The sequence below is a fragment of the Pituophis catenifer genome, unplaced genomic scaffold (assembly GCF_029215685.1).
Source record: "Pituophis catenifer annectens isolate HBS135680 unplaced genomic scaffold, rPitCat1.0.hap2 SCAF_3, whole genome shotgun sequence".
NCBI lineage: Eukaryota > Metazoa > Chordata > Lepidosauria > Squamata > Colubridae > Pituophis > Pituophis catenifer.
Window position 1 is genome coordinate 10,713,785 of NW_027256883.1, and position 18,559 is coordinate 10,732,343.

The window sequence follows — 18,559 nt, forward strand, 5'->3', positions numbered from 1 at the left end:
AAAAATCTGTTCTGTGCTACGTTTTAATTATACCCTTTCTTTGCTGATCTGTGCACATCTGTGGGGAGGGGAAATTCTTTGAAATTTTGTGTCGGCTGGGGCTGGGATGACGGAGGAGGAAATAAAGAGGGAGATTGAACACTTTGATAGCTCGGAGTTTCAAAGAAACTGCCCTCCATCATGACAAGCGCTGCGGCTACCATCTTTTAAAAAAAAACACGCACACCATTTAATTTCACTGCTGTTCTTCCTGGAGGCTTCCAGGACCGCTGTCTACCTGATTCAGAATTAACATTTTTAAGGAGGCATATGGGTGGCAGCAGTGGTGAAATTCAAATTTTTTTACTACCAGTTCTGTGGGCGTGGCTTGGTGGGCATGGTGTGGCTTGGTGGGCATGGCAGTGGAAGGATATTGCAAAAGAGCCTTGGTAGTACAGTGGTCTAAAGCACCCTGTTATTAAGACCAGCTGCCTGCAATTACTGCAGGTTCGAATCTCGCCAGGCTCAAGGTTGACTCAGCCTTCCATCCTTTCTAAGGTAGGTAAATTGAGGACCCAGTTGTGGGGGCAATAAGCTGACTTTGTATAAATATACAAAAGGATGAAGGCTATTGCTTATTGCTTAGCACATTGTAAGCCGCCCTGAGTCTCCGGAGAAGGGCGGCATATAAATCAAATTAAAAAAAAAAAAATCCCCATTCCCTCCCCACTCCAGGGGAAGGACATTGCAAAATCCCCATTCCCTCCCCACTCTGGGGCCAGCCAGAGGTGGTATTTGCCAGTTCTCCGAACTACTCAAAATTTCCGCTCCCGGTTCTTCAGAACCTGTCAGAACCTTCTGGATTTCACACCTGGTTGGCAGCCCAAAAGTCACCTTTGTAACATGCAAATCCTTTCTGAGTGTGAGCCCTGTCTATATCTTTTTTTCCCCTAATTTCAATAATTCCAGAGCTGTTTCTTCCACAGCGTGTGCCAATTTTATTTCTTTAAAGGATTTCCCTGATCCTCTGCAAAAAAATTAAGCGTGGGACTCAGCCTCTCCCTTGACATCTTAAGTAGATGCCTATAAAAATCAATGTGCAATAGGCAAAGTGACATGCATAAGTCTCTGTAAGTTAGCGGTAAGCCCAGCACCTTTCCCCCTCCAGATTTAGTAAATTAATTTTTCCTAGACGTTAAATCATATGATGAACAATTAACGGAACTAGGTATGTTTAGCCTAACGAAAAGAAGACTTAGGGGGAGACATGATAGCAGTTTTCTAGCACTGGATTCCATACTCTGTCCATGGACAGAGAGGGCCTCTGGTTTGAAAGAGGGGTTAAAGAGGCCATCTATGTCAAAATTGAACAGCCCTCTCTCAAGAGCCTTGGTAGTACAGTGGTTTAATGCACCCTGTTATTAAGACCAGCTGCCTGCAATTACTGCAGGTTCGAATCTCGCCAAGGCTCAAGGTTGACTCAGCCTTCCATCCTTTCAAAGGTAGGTGAAATGAGGACCCAGTTTGTGGGGGCAATAAGCTGACTTTGTATAAATATACAAAAGTATGAAGGCTATTGCTTAACGCATTGTAAGCCGCCCTGAGTCTCCAGAGAAGGGCGGCATATAAATCAATTTTTTTTAAAAAAAGGGGGGCAATGGGAAGGGATATCACATGATCTTATCTACAATCTACAATACAGTCAACAGTTCCAAGAAGACTCCACATCACTCAGGTCACCCTGATGACACAGCTAAAGCTCCAGATGATCTCAACGACTCTCTAAAAGGATGCAAATGCCCAGCTGCCTGCAAGGAGTATAAATCCTTCCATTCCCCACCATCCAGTCAGAGCTGAAGAAGCTTCTTAGATGAGAAGTGAAACATTTTCAAAGGGAAACCAGAAAGTCCTGTTGCCTCTTGAAAAAAGGCACCTTTGGGACTAGCACTGAAGGGCCTGTCACAGCGGTGTCACTAAACGAACTGTTTAGTATAACAGTTTGCAATCCTCCTGCAAAGTTGAGGATTGCCTGTACATTAAAGCTGTGCACACTTGAAAATAATTTGGAGGAAGTACTTCAGACCTCACATTAGCACTTCCTGCTCTCTGTTGAAACACACAAAGCCTTTTCTTCATGCTTTGGTACAAGCCTGAAAAGGATGGCTTTTGCTGCTGTTGAACTGATGATGATATCTAGCTGGGTCATGAAAAGTTTGCACGAAAGCAACTAAGCCCCGAACCATTAGTGGATAAACCCAAGTAGATAGTTTACTGTTGAATGTCTAATGCAAGAATCTCACCAGATTGTCTTCTGCCTTCCCTTGGGAATGGCCAGATACAGACCTAAGAATTGGACCTCAAAACGTTTCCTCCCCAGAATGGACTCTAAACTGGTATGTCTCTGTCAGGTTTCGATGTCATCTCAAATAAATTGCACTCCCAAGCAATTAATCTTTGCTGAAATATTCCATTTATTGAGTACGACAGATCTGGCCCGGACTTCGTCGTAGCCGATACTAACCCTCTGACCCCAAACCCTTCCCTTTCCGTTCCCCAATTCTCATCTTCTCATTGGCCATCTTTCAAGTCAGTCTTCCCAGCTCCTGCCTTCAACCCCAGGAATGTCCCCCTCCCATCCCATCTCCTAGGGGATATTATCTACAGAGAAAATAAGTAGGTGAAAAGTCAAGCCTCCTCCTCTTTATGGCAGCATTGAAATGCTGACAGTCTCTTTGTTTCCTCTAGAGCAGGGATGGCGAACCTTTTTGGTACCGAGTGCCCAAACCAGAATGTGCGTTCATATACATGCGCTGGAGCACCGGAAACCCAAAGACTAGTTGGCCAGCACATGCATGCATGCATGTTTTTGGGCTGTTTTTCAGCCATTTTCAGGGCCAAAAATGGCCCGCAAAACAGCCAAGAAAATGGCCTGAAAACAGCCCGAAAAAGGCCTGGAAACAGCCTGGTTTTGGGCTGTTTTCCGGCGCTCCGGCACCCGCAAAAACCAGCTGGCCAGAGCGCATGAAACCAGAAGAGCAGCTGGCAATGGCGCATGTGCCCACAGAGAGAGATCTGCGTGCCACCTCTGGCACACATGCCATAGGTTCGCCATCACAGCTCTAGAGGCACCTTCTCTCCTTCTGCCGGCGATTCCCCTGGAACCGGGAGAAGGGTGGGAAAGTAGGGTTCCCTTTGGGAAGTGACGAACTGCTGCTGAAAAGTTGGTCTGGTTGGCCAGTTGGGATCTCGTAGACAGATGGAAAAGTTCATTCTTTGCCGATATGGAACTGGAGTGTTTGTTTTCCCTTGCAGCTTTAAGTCTAAAATTCTTCCCAGTATGTTGGAGCCAAGGGAACACGCCCTCAAAATGAGAGTATATACCAAAGTTTGCCATATTTCCAGAGAGCTCTTGTTCTAATGCTTTGGCCCCGTCCTTTTGTCTCGTGGATGCCAAAGAAAGCGGGGAGCAGGCTGCGTGTGGCATTGAGGCTGGCTGATTAGCCACCAGCAGCCTGGCACGCAGATGGCCTTCTGGTTGAAGATGCGCCAACTTGGGTGGTGGAAGAAAGCAGGGTTTAGGAAAAGCTCAGCGCCTTTTAAGCCGAGGAAAGGCTGGGTGCCAAGCTCTGCCTTGGAGGTCCTTGGATGGAGGCCAGGTCTTAGTGTAGATTCTCTCTTGCCAATTCAAGCAGGCACTGCACAAAATTGCATTTACAGCCACAGATGAAAAGGACAGATGAACAGAGGCTAACCAAGCCCCATTGATGGGTCAACCTGACCCTACCTGTGCAGGACAGCCATATCCTCCCAGGAAAGTCACTTCCCTACCTTCCCTTTCAGCGATATCAGCGGTGGGCTGCTGGAGGTTCGCAGGGGTTCAAGAGAACCTTCAGCTAAGATTCTGTGCAGTTTGGAGAACCCCCAAATCCCACTCCTGGCTGGCCCCGCCCCACCCACCCTTCCAGGAGTCCCCACATAGCCAGTTTTGGATGCAGATAAGTGCAGGGCATGCAAGGAGGCTCGGGGAGGGCAAAAAACGGGCCTACTGTTCAGGAAGGCCTGTTTCTGGCCTCCAGAGGGCCTCTGGAGCCTGGGGAGACCATTTTCGCCCTCCCGGAGGCTCAAACAAAGCCTCTGGAGCCCGGGGAGGGCAAAAACAGCCCCCCCACTCCCGCCATGGTGCAGGAGGCTGACTAGACCACGTCCAGCATGGCCACGCCCACCCAGCAACCGGGCAGAGAACCCCTTGCTAAAATTTTTGAAACCTACCCCTGAGCGATACGTTATTAAGTAGACGCCACTTGTGAAAATAACTTGATGCTATGAGAGTGGTGTGCCGAGATATCAGTTAGAAATGACATTCTCCTCTCCCCTCTGTTTTCGAGGATAACAAATTACTGCTCAGAAATTAACACTGTTTTTTAATGGCTGGAAAGCATTTGAAGATGCTATCCACAAAAAGCAGTATCCAAGTATTTCAGATAAATCGGTCGTCTCTCTTTCATTCTCTGTTGAGGGACTGGCTGTCCTGTACAGGGTGGATTTGATTTAAATCGAGTTGATTTAAATCACAATTTAAATCATGATTTAAATCACTAGCAAAAAGGCTTGATTTAAATCAACTCGATTTAAATCATGATTTTTAAAGAGCAACTGTCATCTCTGCTCCTCCTTTGACCCACCGTTGACTCACCGATAGTCCCAGGGTTGCAGAATATACAGCCTCGTGCTACATAACTAAGCTCCATTTCATGCTGAATAAACTAAATGATTTATGTATCTTAAATAGAAAACTATCTTACGATAGATTTTTACCCCAAAAGTTTTTTATTAAAATAAATTCGATAAAAATCAAAAAAATCCGATTTAAATAAAAAAAATCCGATTTAAATCAAAAAAATCATTGATTTTTATCCACCCTGGTCCTGTATCAACCTTCTGCAAAGGGGAATTTTCCAGAGGTGATAGAAGTGATATAGACAGCAATGGTTGGAGATAATTCCAAAATATCTTCAGAACAATTGTTATGATAACAAAGCAGAGCTTCCCCTCATTTCTAATCAATTGCCGTAGTTCAGAGATTGAAAAGTGGTGGAATTGACAGACTAAATCAGGGGTCTCCAAACTTGGCAACTTTAAGACTTGTGGACTTCAACTCCCAGAATTCCTCAGCCGGCAAAGTTTTGCTGGCTGAGGAATTCTGGGAGTTGAAGTCCACAAGTTTTAAAGTTGCCAAGTTTGGAGACCCCTGGATTAAATTGACAGTTTCTCAACTGTGGCTGCTTTCAGATGGGTGGGCTTCGACTCTCAGAATTCCTTAGCCAGCAAATTGGGCATTTCCCAGATTAACAAATAAACAGAGTTTGGAAGGGACCTTGGAGGCCTTCTAGTCCAACCCCCTGCTCAAGCAGGAAATCCTATACCATTTCAGACAAATGGTTATCCAATCTCCTCTTAAAATCCTCCAGTGTTGAAGCAACCACAACTTCTGGAGGAAAATCATTTCATTGATTAATTGTTCTATCAAGAAATTTCTCCTCAATTCTAGTTTGGTTCTCTCCTTGATTACTTTCCATCCATTGCTTCTTGTCTTGCCATCACCTGGTGCTTTGGAGAATAGGTTGACTCCCTCTTCTTTGTGGCAGCCCCTGAGATATTGGAACACTGCTATCATGTCACCCCTAGTCCTTCTTTTCATTAAACTAGACATAGCCAATTCCTGCAACCGTTCTTCATATGTTTTAGCCACCAGTCCCCTAATCATCTTTGTTAAAGTCACATTGTAATCCAAGACTATGAAGATAATACTTAAGGTAAATGTGGTTCTTCTTGAAAAGACCACTAAATATGGGTCTCAAAAGATGTCTTGACACCAATCCTGTGCACATCAGAAGTCAGCGTGATGCCCAAACCATGTTTGGCAAAATACTGGTCAGACATTCACCAGGGGGTTGCCACCATAAAACCAGAAGGCTAACTCCTTTTGCAGGTCAAGCCAACATGGTCTGGAAGATGATGTCCAGCAACTGGAGCCCAATAGCATGCCTTAGCAGCCAACAATGGCCAGTAGGAACTGGGCAGTTCCCAAAAACCCAATTGGATTATTCCAACCTTGTCAAAGACTTTTCACATTGGGTTACCATCACTCGTACACCAAGCCTCGTGTTGGGATGCAAGGCAGTGTTAAAACTGAAACAGCCAAGGAGGAATTTTGTTATGCTATGAAGAGATGTTTTCTAGGGGAAAAAATTTAGAAAAACACTTTATGGTCACAGTTAGTCAGGTGTGAAGAGCACCCTAAGCACTGATATGAGCCAGCATGCAAATCTGTTTATTAATGATTATATAATGAAACTGCCTTAAACCGAATGAGACTTGTGATACATTTAGCTCAGTGTTTTATATTGTTGGCATCGTGACAGTTTTAGCATAGAAAGACAGGGGGGGGCTGCATTGACAGGTTTGGAAAAAATGCCATGTACTATAGGTTGGCAAGGTAGCAAGACTGTTTCCTTGATTATTATTATTTTTTAATTAGGCTTGTTTAGAGCTGTTTGGTTTAAATTACCAACTGGGAAGACCCCTTCTCCTGCTTCCTGGTTCTAAGCCTGTTAGGAAGTTTAAAAATTGGAAAAGTGATGATTGTTGCTTTACTTTAAGGTCACCAAAATTTAGTGCTTCTAACTCTAAGCCAGGCTTCTGCAACCTTAAATACTCAAAGAGCCATTTGGAATCCATTTCCCACAGAAAAGAAAACGCCGGGAGCCACAAAACCCTTCCTGTGCCTGACTATTTCTTGAGTGGCCACAAAACTAGCATATGTAGTTGAATTGAATGTTCTGGTTTCTTCTGAAACTTTTCTTTTCTTGGATTTATCCATGGTTGGCCTACCGGGGGTTGAAAAGCTCAATAAATCACGTCCCAGCAGGTGTCGCACATTGGCGGTTGTGATGCCTATTTTGAGTGACAGGGAGCCGCAGCAGAGGGGTGAAAGAGCCACATGCGGCTCCAGAGCCGCGGGTTGCTGACCGCTGCTCTAAGGAGATTTCGTTGTGATGAATGGGACTTTGCTAGTTCCTGACCCAGTGTGCTGTTATAGACTGATCTTACTCAACTTAGCAACTTTAAGAGATGTGAATTTCAACTCTTACAGATTCCCATGCTGGCTGAGGAATTTTGAGGAGATATGGACTTCAAGTTCCTTCAAGTTCATCTCTTCAAGTTCCCAAGTTTGAGAAACACTGTGGTAGACCAAAAAAATAATAATAATTTAAAGAAAGACACAGAAGAAATGATTTCTTCTTCTTTACACCAATCAGATAGCTCAGCTTGCCGTCATTTCTTTTGAAATAGCTCTGCAAGTCTCCATAAGAAGTGGTTAGACTCACCTATTTAAAATAGCCTGAAAAATTAAAACGAACAAATCAACGGAAGGAAACTGACTAAGTTTTAAAAATATTTAAATTGTTAAAAGCTCAAAATATCATGGGAACCAATTCTCTTTTGAAGCTATCTAGTTGGCGACCATTGCAACATTACAAGGCATGTGCTTTTTCAAGTATGAAAAATTTGTCTTCCTCCCTCCCTCCTTCCCTCTCTCTCTCTCTCTCTCTTCCCTCCTCTGATCTAAATCATCTTAAGAACTGGGGCAGTGTGGGAATAACAGATTAAAAAGTGACAGTGTTCAAGTCCTTTTAGAAACCTGGCCAAACCCATACCACAAAAAACAAACAAACAAATAAAGGAGAAATGTTTAGATAGCTTCACACCATATCTACAGAAGAGGGAAAAAAATATATCACAACCCCACAATGACAACTTGCTGGGCGGTGGGTAGATTATGGGCTTCTCTTCCACCAAAGCAAGGCCACTAAAGAAGAAAAGAGGGAAGGGACTACAAACCCCTTTGACTGAAAGAAAGGCAATTCTCTGAATTTCATAAGTTGCCAATTCGGTCCCACGTTGCAGTAGGCTGAGCTGATCATCATGGAGGATATGTGGTCCCGGTAAACCCTTTTTTGGCACCTTTCATTTTTAAACGCTGGATTTAAGCTTACATTCTCTAAACCCCTGGGTCTCTTTCTTCGTAATCAGCAAACGTGCATAAATTGTAATCCTTCCACCGGGAACCGGACAATTTTTACATAATCAGACCACTAGCGAAAGGACATCTTGATAAGCTTTTGCGCAACCTGTTTCAACAGGAATGTTACAGGGATCATGATGTTTTATCTTTCCAGCTCAACGGACTAGCCCTAAGCCCTTCCAAATCCAAGGTGAAGCTGAGGACGTGTAACCCTTGATCTCGTCATGGGGCTGAGGACAGCCAGAGTCCAAAATACCAGAAAGCTTTAGAAGCATACAAGGTGAGAGCTCACATACACGGAGAGAGAGAGAGATCTGGAAAACTTTTCGAGGCCCCTCTTAGCCCTGAAATGCCTTCCCAAGCTATTAATAACACTGCTTTTCTTAGTATATAACCTGAAAGTGGCTTCTAGCTAAATTATTGCCAGGCGTGGAATAATATTACAGTAGGCCCAGGGGTGAAATCCAGCAGGTTCTGACAGGTTCTGGAGAACCGGTAGCGGAAATTTTGAGCACTTCAGAGAACTGGAAAATACCACCTCTGGCTGGCCCCAGAGTGGGGTGGGAATGGAGATTTTGCAATATCCTTCCCCCAGGAGTGGGGAGGAATGGGGACTTTGCAGTTTCCTTCCCCCAGGAGTGGGGAGGGAATGGGGATTTTGCAGTATCCTTCTCCTGGAGTGGGGTGGGAATGGAGATTTTGCAGTATCCTTCCCCTGGAGTGGGGTGGGAATGGAGATTTGGCAATATCCTTCCCCCAGGAGTGGGGAGAGAATGGGGATTTTGCAGTGTCCTTCCCCTGGAGTGGGGAGGGAATGGGGATTTTGCAGTATCCTTCCCGCAGGAGTGGGGAGGGAATGGGGATTTTGCGGTATCCTTGCCCCAGGAGAGGGGTGGGAATGGAGATTTTTCAATATCTTTTCCCCAGGAGTGGGGGGGGGGGAGAATGGGGATTTTGCAGTATCTGACTGTTGAGGTAGTCCTCGACTTACGACTGCAATAGAGGCCAACCTTTCCATTGCTAAGCAACATAGTTCTTTAAGTGAGTTTTGCCCCGTTTTACAACCCTTCCTTGCCAGAGTTGTTAACATTGTAGGAGTTAAAGTAGTAACCCGTTTGTTAAGTGAATCTGGTTTTCCCCCCATTGACTTTGCTTGTCAGAAGGTCACAAAAAGAGATCCCGTGACCCCTGGGACACTGCAACCATCATAAATATGAATCAGTTGTGTTTGGATCACGTGACCATGGGGATGCTGCGACGGTCGTAAGTGTGAAAAATGGTCATAAGTCACTTTTCCCCCCAATGCCGTTGTAACGGTCACTAAATGAACTGTCATAAGTCAAGGACTACCTGTAATTTCTTGGGACTTCCTCCTTCCTTGTTTTAAAGGTAGCATTGCTCTGACTGTCCATTTTTTTCAAAGCCCCCAACGGCACTTTTTTCAGTGCCGTGGTAACTTTGAAAGACCATTAAATGAATCATTCTTAGGACTATAATCCAGGTGGTGCAGAGGTACCTTAGAATAACAGAGTTGGAAGGGACCTTGGAGGTCTTCTAGTCCAACCCCCTGCTTAGGCAGGAAATCTTATACCACTTCAGACAAATGGTTATCCAACATCTTCTTAAAAACTTCCAGTGTTGGAGCATTCGCAACTTCTGGAGGCAACTCGTTCCACTGGTTAATTGTTCTCACCATTAGGAAATTTCTCCTTAGTTCTAGGTTGCTTCTCTCCTTCATTAGTTTCCACCCATTGCTTCTTGTCCTGCCCTCAGGTGCTTTGGAGAATAGCTTGACTCCCTCTTCTTTGTGGCAGCCCCTGAGATATTGGAAGACTGCTATCATGTCTCCCCTAGTCCTTCTTTTCATTAAACTAGACATACTCAGTTCCTGCAACCATTCTTCATATGTTTTAGCCTCCAACCTCCTAATCATCTTTGTTGCTCTTCTCTGCACTCTTTCTAGAGTCTCTACATCTTTTTTATATCTTGTTATCTATATCCACATCTTCGTGATATCTATGGAGGTTCTCAGTCATCCAGGTCATGGTTGTCCCAAAGGTGCTTTTTCAAGAGGCAACTGGACTTTTCTGGTTTTTTTCTTTGAAGACGTTTCGCTTATCATCCAAGAAGCTTCTTCAGCTCCGTGTGAAAATGAATCTGTCTTATTCTTTCATTGAGGAATTGGAGCTGTGCTTTCTGCAGGATGTTTTCTGCTTTATTGTTGAGCACAGACCCAGGCTGTTGTGGATGATTCTGTCCTGTCTGCATCTCAAACTGAAGCGCAAATGGTTCCTGTAGCCTGCAATTTTTCTGGAAATCCATTCATATTCCCTCATTGTTCGCAAGGTGTTCATCCCAAAGGGCCTCGCTAAATATCTACGGAGATTCTCAATCATCTAAGTCATGGTTGTCCCCAAAGGTGCTTTTTCAAGAGGCAACTGGACTTTCTGGGGTGGGGGAGTTTGAAGATGTTTCGCTTCTCATCCAAGAAGCTTCTTCACTCAGAGCTGAAGAAGCTTCTTGGATGAGAAGTGAAACGTCTTAAAAAAAAACAGGAAGTCCACTTGTCTCTTGAAAAAGCACCTTTGGGACTACTTTCTTGCTAGGTATCCTTCACACAAGCAGACCCAGACAATTGGTACAGACTCGGCATTATCTCCTCAGAACATATTCTTTAATGACCATTCCCAGCAGTCCCACCTGTCTTGATTGCTGAAGGATCTTGGGAGTTGTAGTTCAACAGCCTCAGAGGAACCAGAAGTTCCTCATAAGTTCTTTGCGACACCAAGCCAACATGGCCTTTAGTGTAAGAATGGGCAATCCTTTGGTGACTGGAGCTGTCTCATTGTTTCCTCCTCCTCCTCCTCCTCCTCCTCCTCCTCCTCCTCCTCCTCCTCCTCCTCCTCCTCCTCCTCCTCCTCCTCCTCCTCCTCCTCCTCCTCCTCCTCCTCCTCCTCCTCCTCCTCCTCCTCTTCTTCTTCTTCTTCTTCTTCTTCTTCTTCTTCTTCTTCTTCTTCTTCTTCTTCTTCTTCTTCTTCTTCTTCTTCTTCTTCTTCTCCTCCTCCTCCTTCTTCTTCTCCTCCTCCTTCTTCCTCTTCTTCTTCCATTTGACTGATATATCAGCAATGTGAGGGCAATACTTGGAGCTCTGTTCAACATGAGCCCAAGAAAAGACGTGTAAGAGAAGACCACAAAGTATTCACTCAGTCTATGCATATAATTCCTATCCTGTCAAAGGCACAAATCATCCTGAAATGTATAAAGGCACAGCTCCTTCACAGCTGTCCTAACATCTTCTGATGGTGCGTCCATATCCAGAAATAGTTTTCATCTATTCTGTCATCCGTATTTCTTTCCTCAAAGCCCTGAATACCACCATCTCATATGACAATGAATTCTGTGTTGCATTCTCTGAGGAAGAACTTGCCAACAGGTTCTACAGGTAATCCTTGAATTACGACCATAATTGAACCTGCCCATTACGGGTTGTAAGTCATGATGGATGTAAAACAGGTCACCCATGTGACTGGCTTGATTTTTGTGACCTTTTTTGCAGCTGTTGTTAAATGAACACCAAGGTCATTGAGTGAAGTCATTGTTCACTATGGGGTGTTTTTGCCGGAAACCAGAAGTAAACAACATGTTTCAGCAAAAAGGTCATAAATTGTGATCATGTGACTGCTGGATGCTTCAAACAGCCTTAAATCTGGGCTGATTGATGAGCGACCAAAATATGGTCATGTGACCATGGAGGAGGAGGCCATCAGAATTTAGGAACTGTGTCTTTGGGGGGGATCCATTGTAAGTGACTGGTCATAAATAGAGGACTACCTGATAGAAGATTGATAGAAGACCTCCAAGGTCCCTTCCAGATTCTGTTCTGATTCTGACCACAGAACATCTCTTTATAGACCATTCTCAATTTTGTGTGGTTTTTATCATTTCCTTAACATCTATAGTTTTCTTTCTTTCTTTCTTTCTTTCTTTCTTTCTTTCTTTCTTTCTTTCTTTCTTTCTTTCTTTCTTTCTCTCTCTCTCTCTCTCTCTCTCTCTCTCTCTCTCTCTCTCTCTCTTTCTTTTTTTCTTTTTTTCTTTCTTTCTTTCTTTCTCTGGACTGCCTAAAAGTTTGTTACCTGTTCCTCATTACGCGATTTCCTGATCTCCTGATCCAGTTTCCATTTTATATTCACTGCCGGCTATTGCCCTGAAGCTATACCAATTTAACTGACACCTAAACAACAACAAAATTAACCATAGAGAAACTGGTTCTCTGAGGTTGTACAAATGGATTTATCTAAGAATGCAAGGCACAGAGTTTCTCCAAAGAGCTTGGCCGCTATCTTCAACCATTTAATCAGAACATTCTGCTTTTAAAAATAAAAAAAATAAAATAATTAAAAACCAAACTAGGAAAAAGCTGTTTATTTTTCTAAAGGCCAAACTGAACACACAACAGAAAAAGAATAACAATTGAAAATCGAAAAGAATCCAGTTTGTTTCCTGGTGTGCAAAATGTAAGGAAGCAAATGGTGATATTTGAGAACCTTCTCCAAATAAGATTTTCCACTGTAAAGTATATGTACTAAATCGCAGCCAAATTCTTTTCTTGACAAAGGGATCTGTTGTATAAACACTGGCCTTTTTAAAAAGACTTCAGCAAAAGGTTACCCTCTATTTTGATAAGCCTTCCATTCAAAACAAAACAAAGGGGGACATTTTTAGAAATGAAATTAATCTCGCTTTAAAGAGGTTTTAAGCTGGGTGGTTGCGTTATTGATGGTACGTATGGCTTGTTCAAACAGACACCCCTACTCAGCCACAACTACTATGTTAGTTGCACTACCTGTGGTTGAGACTCAAACAAAGGAAGAAGTAAAACTTGTTGAATTTATGGATATTTTCCTTAAGAGAAACCTTACAAGATTTCAAAATCAACATTGTAGGTCACCACACTATAAAAAGGATGTTGAGACTCTAGAAAAAGTGCAGAGGAGAGCAACCAAGATGATTAGGGGACTGGAGGCTACAACATGTGAAGAACTGGGCATGGTTGCAGAAACTGGGCATGGCTAGTCCAATGAAGAGAAGGACCAGGGGAGACATGATAGCAGTCTTCCAATATTTGAGGGGCTGCCACAGAGAGGAAGGGGTCAAGCTATTTTCCAAAACACCTGAAGGCCAGACAAGGAATAATGGATGGAACTGAACAAGGAAAGATTCAACCTAGAAATAAGGAGAAATTTTCTGACCATGAGAACAATCAACCGATGGAACAGAAGTTGCCTTCGGAAGTTGTGGGAGCTTCATCACTGGAAGCTTTCAAGAAGAGACTGGACTGCCATCTGTTAGAAATGGTGTAAGGTCTCCTGTTTGGATGGGGAGGGGAGTTGGACTAGATGACCTACAAGGTCCCTTCCATCTCTGTTAATCTGTATCTGTATCTAGGTCAGCTTTCTACAGCGTGAACCCTCAAGAGGTGTTGAACTTCTTTTGTCATTGTGGTTCAGTTGCTAAATTGTGTGTCCAACTGTTCGCAACCCCATGGCGTGCCAGCCCCCTGTCCTTCGCTATCTCCAGAATTTGTCCAAAGTCATGTTCATTGAGTTGCTGACACTAACCATCTCCTCCTCTGCTATCACTTTCTCCTTTTGCCTTCCATCTTTCCCAACATCAGGGTCTTTTCCAATGAGTCCTCTCTCCTCATTTGGTGGCCAAAGTGCAGGTAGTCCTCGACTTACAACAGTTAACAACATCACAAAAAAAATGAGTTACTTTTCACACTTATGACCATTGCAACATCTCTTTGGTCACGTGATTTACATTTTGGATGCTTCACAACTGACTGACATTTATGACGGTTGCAGTGTCCCGAAGTCACGTGATCCTTTTTTGTGACATTCTGATAAGCAAAGTCAAATGAGGAAACCAGATTTACTTAACCACGGTCTTACTAATTTAACAACGGCAGTGGTTCACTTAACGAATGTGGCAAGGAGAGTCGTAAAATGGGGCAAAACTCACTTAATAAATTTCTCACTTAACAACAGAAATTTTGGGCTCAATTGTGGTTGTAAATTGCGGGATATCTGTATTTGAGCTTCAGCTTCAGTATCTGTCCTTCCAAAGGACAGTCAGAGTAGGATTGACTTGACTGGATCTCCTTATAGTCCAAGGGACTTTCAAGAATCTTCTCCAACTCCACAATTCGAAAGCAGTTTTGACTTCTGATGTTCCATAATTCCCAGTCAACACAGTCAGGAAATTGGACTTTTAGGACTTTAAGGTTGTAATTTAGATATGTGTGCATTACACAACAAATGTAATAGATCTTAAAATATAGATTGGTGCAATTTACTGTTTTATTACATATATTAATGTAATATAGATTACATGTAAAGACTCCCTGGGGAGTTGGGCAGCATAGAAATGTGACTGACTAGATAGATAGATAGATAGATAGATAGATAGATAGATAGATAGATAGATAGATAGATAGATAGATGATAGAGCCCCTGCCCTTTGGAATGAACTGCCCCCGGACATACGCAAGATCTCTGACCTCCGAGTTTTCCGCTGTGCTCTTCAGACCCTGCTCTTCCGACAGGCAGGGCTAGCTTCATAAATTGAGTTTTAAATTTGGAATTCTTAAATTTTTGGGTTTTTTAGTTAATTGGCCTTAAATGTAATACTTTTAATAATTTTTTAAATTTAAATTGTGATATTTGTATTGTGTTTTTACCTGGCTGTACACCACCCCGAGTCCTTCGGGAGAGGGGCGGTATAGAAATAAAATTATCCTTATCCTTATCCTTATCTGTTATTCTATTCTGTTCTGTGCTCTGCTCTGCTCTGCTCTGCTCTGCTCTGCTATGCTATGCCGTGCCGTGCCATGCCATGCCATGCCATGCCATGCCAAGCCATTCTATTTTTGTCACACTGCTGCATTTCTACTCTCAAGTGCTCACAAACTTGTTATTCAACCATCTGTTCCACCTCGCCCATTGTAGACAAGCCGACATAGCTATACAGGTAGTCCTCGACTTACAACCGCAATTGAGCCCAAAATTTCATTTGCTAAGTGAGACAGTTGTTAAGTGAGTTTTGCCCCATTTTTGCACCCACATTTGTTAAGTGAATCACTGCAGTTGTTAAGTTAGTAACACGGTTGTTAAATGAATCTGGTTTCCCCATTGACTTCATTTGTCAGAAGGTCACAAAAAGGGATCATGGAACCCCGGGACACTGCAACGGTCATAAATATGAGTCAGTGGCCAAGCATATGAATTTTGATCAGAGGACCATGGGGACGCTGCAATGGTCGTAAGCGTGAAAAAAAAGGTCATAAGTCACTAAATGGACCATTGCAAATCGAGGACTACCTGTAATTTCTTAAGACTTCCTCCTTCCCTGTTTTAAAAGTAGCATCGCTCCGACTGTCCATTGTTTTTCAAAGCCCCCAACAACTTCCTTTGGGGAAGATGTCTTAAAACATTTTGAAAGTCAACAACGCCTTCGTTTGTTTTCTTGGTATCTAACAGCCAAACCTTTAAACGGAACTGAGAACATTACATGCAGTAAAAAGAGTGATGAAATGTTTAATTTAAAGGGCAGTGGCTATAATTTAAGTGTTTTGTGGGGTCCTTGGTGCTCTCTCTGAGCTTGGTTGTTTTCCTGCAGATGTTTTATTACCAAATTAGGTAACATCATCAGTGTTTACCCAGCTGGGTAATGAAACATCTGCAAGAAAACAACCAAGCTCGGAGACCATCAAGGATTCCAAAGTTCAACCCTGAGCTTCAAGTATCCTCTTCTGTGAAGTGTTTTATTGACTCTGTCCAATCCTTGATGGAGTCTCCTTGCATATGTCCAATAAATGCACGGTGTTAGCACTAGAACCATTGTCCTCCCACGAAGTAACTTTTTCCATTTGCTTTTCATCCTTGTCAACACCGTGGCAAGCTAAGTGCGTGCAAAGGAATTGTTTGCCTAAAGCGAGGGGCCATTCCTAAATATCAAACAGATTCCTTTCAGGTGAAATGACCTCTTTCAAATTTGGGTGCATGGGTGCGGTTTAACCAAAGAACTTGCCCCAAAGATGGCCCTACTTCACATGTGTAAACATCAGCTGTTATGTGATGCAATTGTATTCATGCCACGTCAGTTAAAGATCTGAGCATCTGTAGTCACAGAACATGCTGATCTCAGGCAATGTTAGCTTTAGAAAAATTGTCAGAGGGAGTCTTGAGTAAGTACTTACGGGACCGCCTACTACCACAAACAGCCTCCCACCGGCCGGTATGCTCTCATAGAGAGGGGCTCCTCCAGGTGCCGTCAGCCAAACAATGTCGACTGGCGGCCCCTAGGGGGAGGGCCTTCTCTGTGGGGGCACCTACTATCTGGAACGAGCTCCCCCCGGAGATACGGAGGATCCCGGATCTGCGCACTTTCCGCCATGCTTTGAAGACACTCCTATTCCAGCAGGCCGGCCTGGCCTAATTTTTTCCCCTTCTTTTAAATTTTTAAACTGAAATTTTAATTCGTTTTAAATTATTGGGAGTTTTAAATTGTCTCGGGCAAAAATTATTTAATTGGGTTTTAATCATGTTTTAACTTTTGTACTTATGTGTTTTATTTTGTGCCTGTTCACCGCCCTGAGTCCTTCGGGAGTAGGGCGGTATACAAATTTAATAAAATGAAAAAAAAAAAGTTGCCTTGAGCTTCGAGAGGAACGTCAAGATCTAATTGATCTTTCTTCTTCTCTTAGCAAGAAAACTGCTTTCTACATCAATTAACAATGCACTTTGTGATTCTACTTGTCCAGTTGGCAAACTCCGTGATTTCAGCTAGATATGCTTGTGTTTGCCAAGTCCTACCTCTTGTTCTGTACTGCTATGAAGTAGGTTCTGTTTATTGAGACTACATTGGAAAAAGGCTTCTAACTAAACCATCCCTTTATTGCACAGAGGAATAGTCATGTTAATTTGATGTGACCAAGCGAACAGAGAGATTTGAGCTATCTTAAAAGTTCTCACCAAGTTGAACTCAACTCTATGTGACTTCAAAATATACTGTACCTGTGTCGCTCTCTTGGCCAAAATATCAAGGTTGACTCAGCCTTCCATCCTTCCGAGGTGGGTAAAATGAGGACCCAGATTGTTGGGGGCAATAGGCTGACTCTGTAAACCGCTTAGAGAAGGCTGTAAAAGCACTATGAAGCAGTATATAAATCTAAGTGCTATTGCTAACATACTGTAGAAGTCACATTTTTTTTTCTTGAAATTGCCTGTGGGCTCCTGTCCAAGAATGAACCACATTTTATTTTACTTTTATCGATTTATCTAATTTATAGAGCCTGCTTAACCTGCTTCCTAAACCTTCAAACTTGTGTTTGAACTCGCTGAATTTTTTTTTTTTTTAGATTAACCAGTTTCACTTAGGTGATGCTACTCACTGAGACTGTGCTATCTTAAAGATTAATTTGTTTATTACAGCTAGCCCTCAGTTTATGACTATAAATTGGGATTGGAATTTTACTATGTCACTATGGTCATTAAGCAGGTCCAAAAATTGGACCCCCAATTTTTACAACCATTTTAACCATGACTGTTAATAAACCATGTAGCCATTAAGCAAATCTGATTTCCCAATTGATTTTATCTGGCCGAGAAGCTGGCTGGAAAAATCACAAATTGCTATCATGTGATTGCAAGACATAAATGCAAGCCAGTTGCCAAGGGCCCAAACTGAGATCATGTTACTGTGGGAGTGGTGCAACGGTCATGACTTCAAATATGAGGTATAAGTCACTTTTCCCAAGGCCGGTTGTAAGGTGAGGACTACCTATCTGCCATTAAATTGGATTGGGTCAGCCGTTGTTTATTCTCCAGGTTTTGCTACATAAAGATCAGACACCACAGCTATAAGCATTTTTAATAGTTGGGCCAAGAGTAGAGTAGAGTAAAGTAGAGTAGAGTAGAGTAGACTAGAGTAGAGTAGACTAGAGTAGAGTAGAGTAGAGTAGAGTAGAGTAGAGTGGAATAGAAATAGAAATAGAAATAGAAATAGAAATAGAAATAGAAATAGAAATAGAAATAGAAATAGAAATAGAAATAAATAGAAGGGACCTTAAAAGTCTTCTAATCCAGTTCCCTGCTCTAGCAGGAGAACGTATACTATTTAAGATAAGTGACTGTCTAGACCAGGGGTGTCAAACTTGATTTAATTGAGGGCCGCATCAGGGTTGTATTTGACCTTGGGGGAGGGCGTGGGGCGTGTCCAGGGAGGCATGGCCAGCATGATGTCACTCATTTTGGGCACTCCTGTGGTGACCGGAGTGCTCTGCCAGCGAAAACAGTCTCCCGAGTTCCGTTTTCGGCTGGGACAGCCTCCTGCAACCCTCTGCCAGGGAGCTTCATTTTCACTGGCAGAGGCACCGCAGGCCGCTCCTTCACTGTTTCCAGGGTGGCCCCCACGGGCCAGATCTAAGCCCCCCCC

General features: G+C 43.1%; 1 protein-coding gene across 5 annotated transcripts in view; it reads left to right on the plus strand.

Moving 5' to 3' along the window:
* The window catches only part of ST3GAL1 (ST3 beta-galactoside alpha-2,3-sialyltransferase 1), a 122,983-nt gene that overhangs the window by 69,058 nt on the left and 35,366 nt on the right, over positions 1-18,559 (plus strand). For 4 of the 5 annotated variants that reach the window (XM_070940317.1, XM_070940318.1, XM_070940320.1 and 1 more), the window contains exon 3: positions 8,220-8,345. The exons of the other annotated variant lie outside the window; for it this stretch is intronic. The gene's annotated coding sequence lies outside the window, so the exon portion shown is untranslated. The remainder of the gene's footprint in view (positions 1-8,219; positions 8,346-18,559) is intronic. 5 annotated transcript variants of the gene reach the window in all.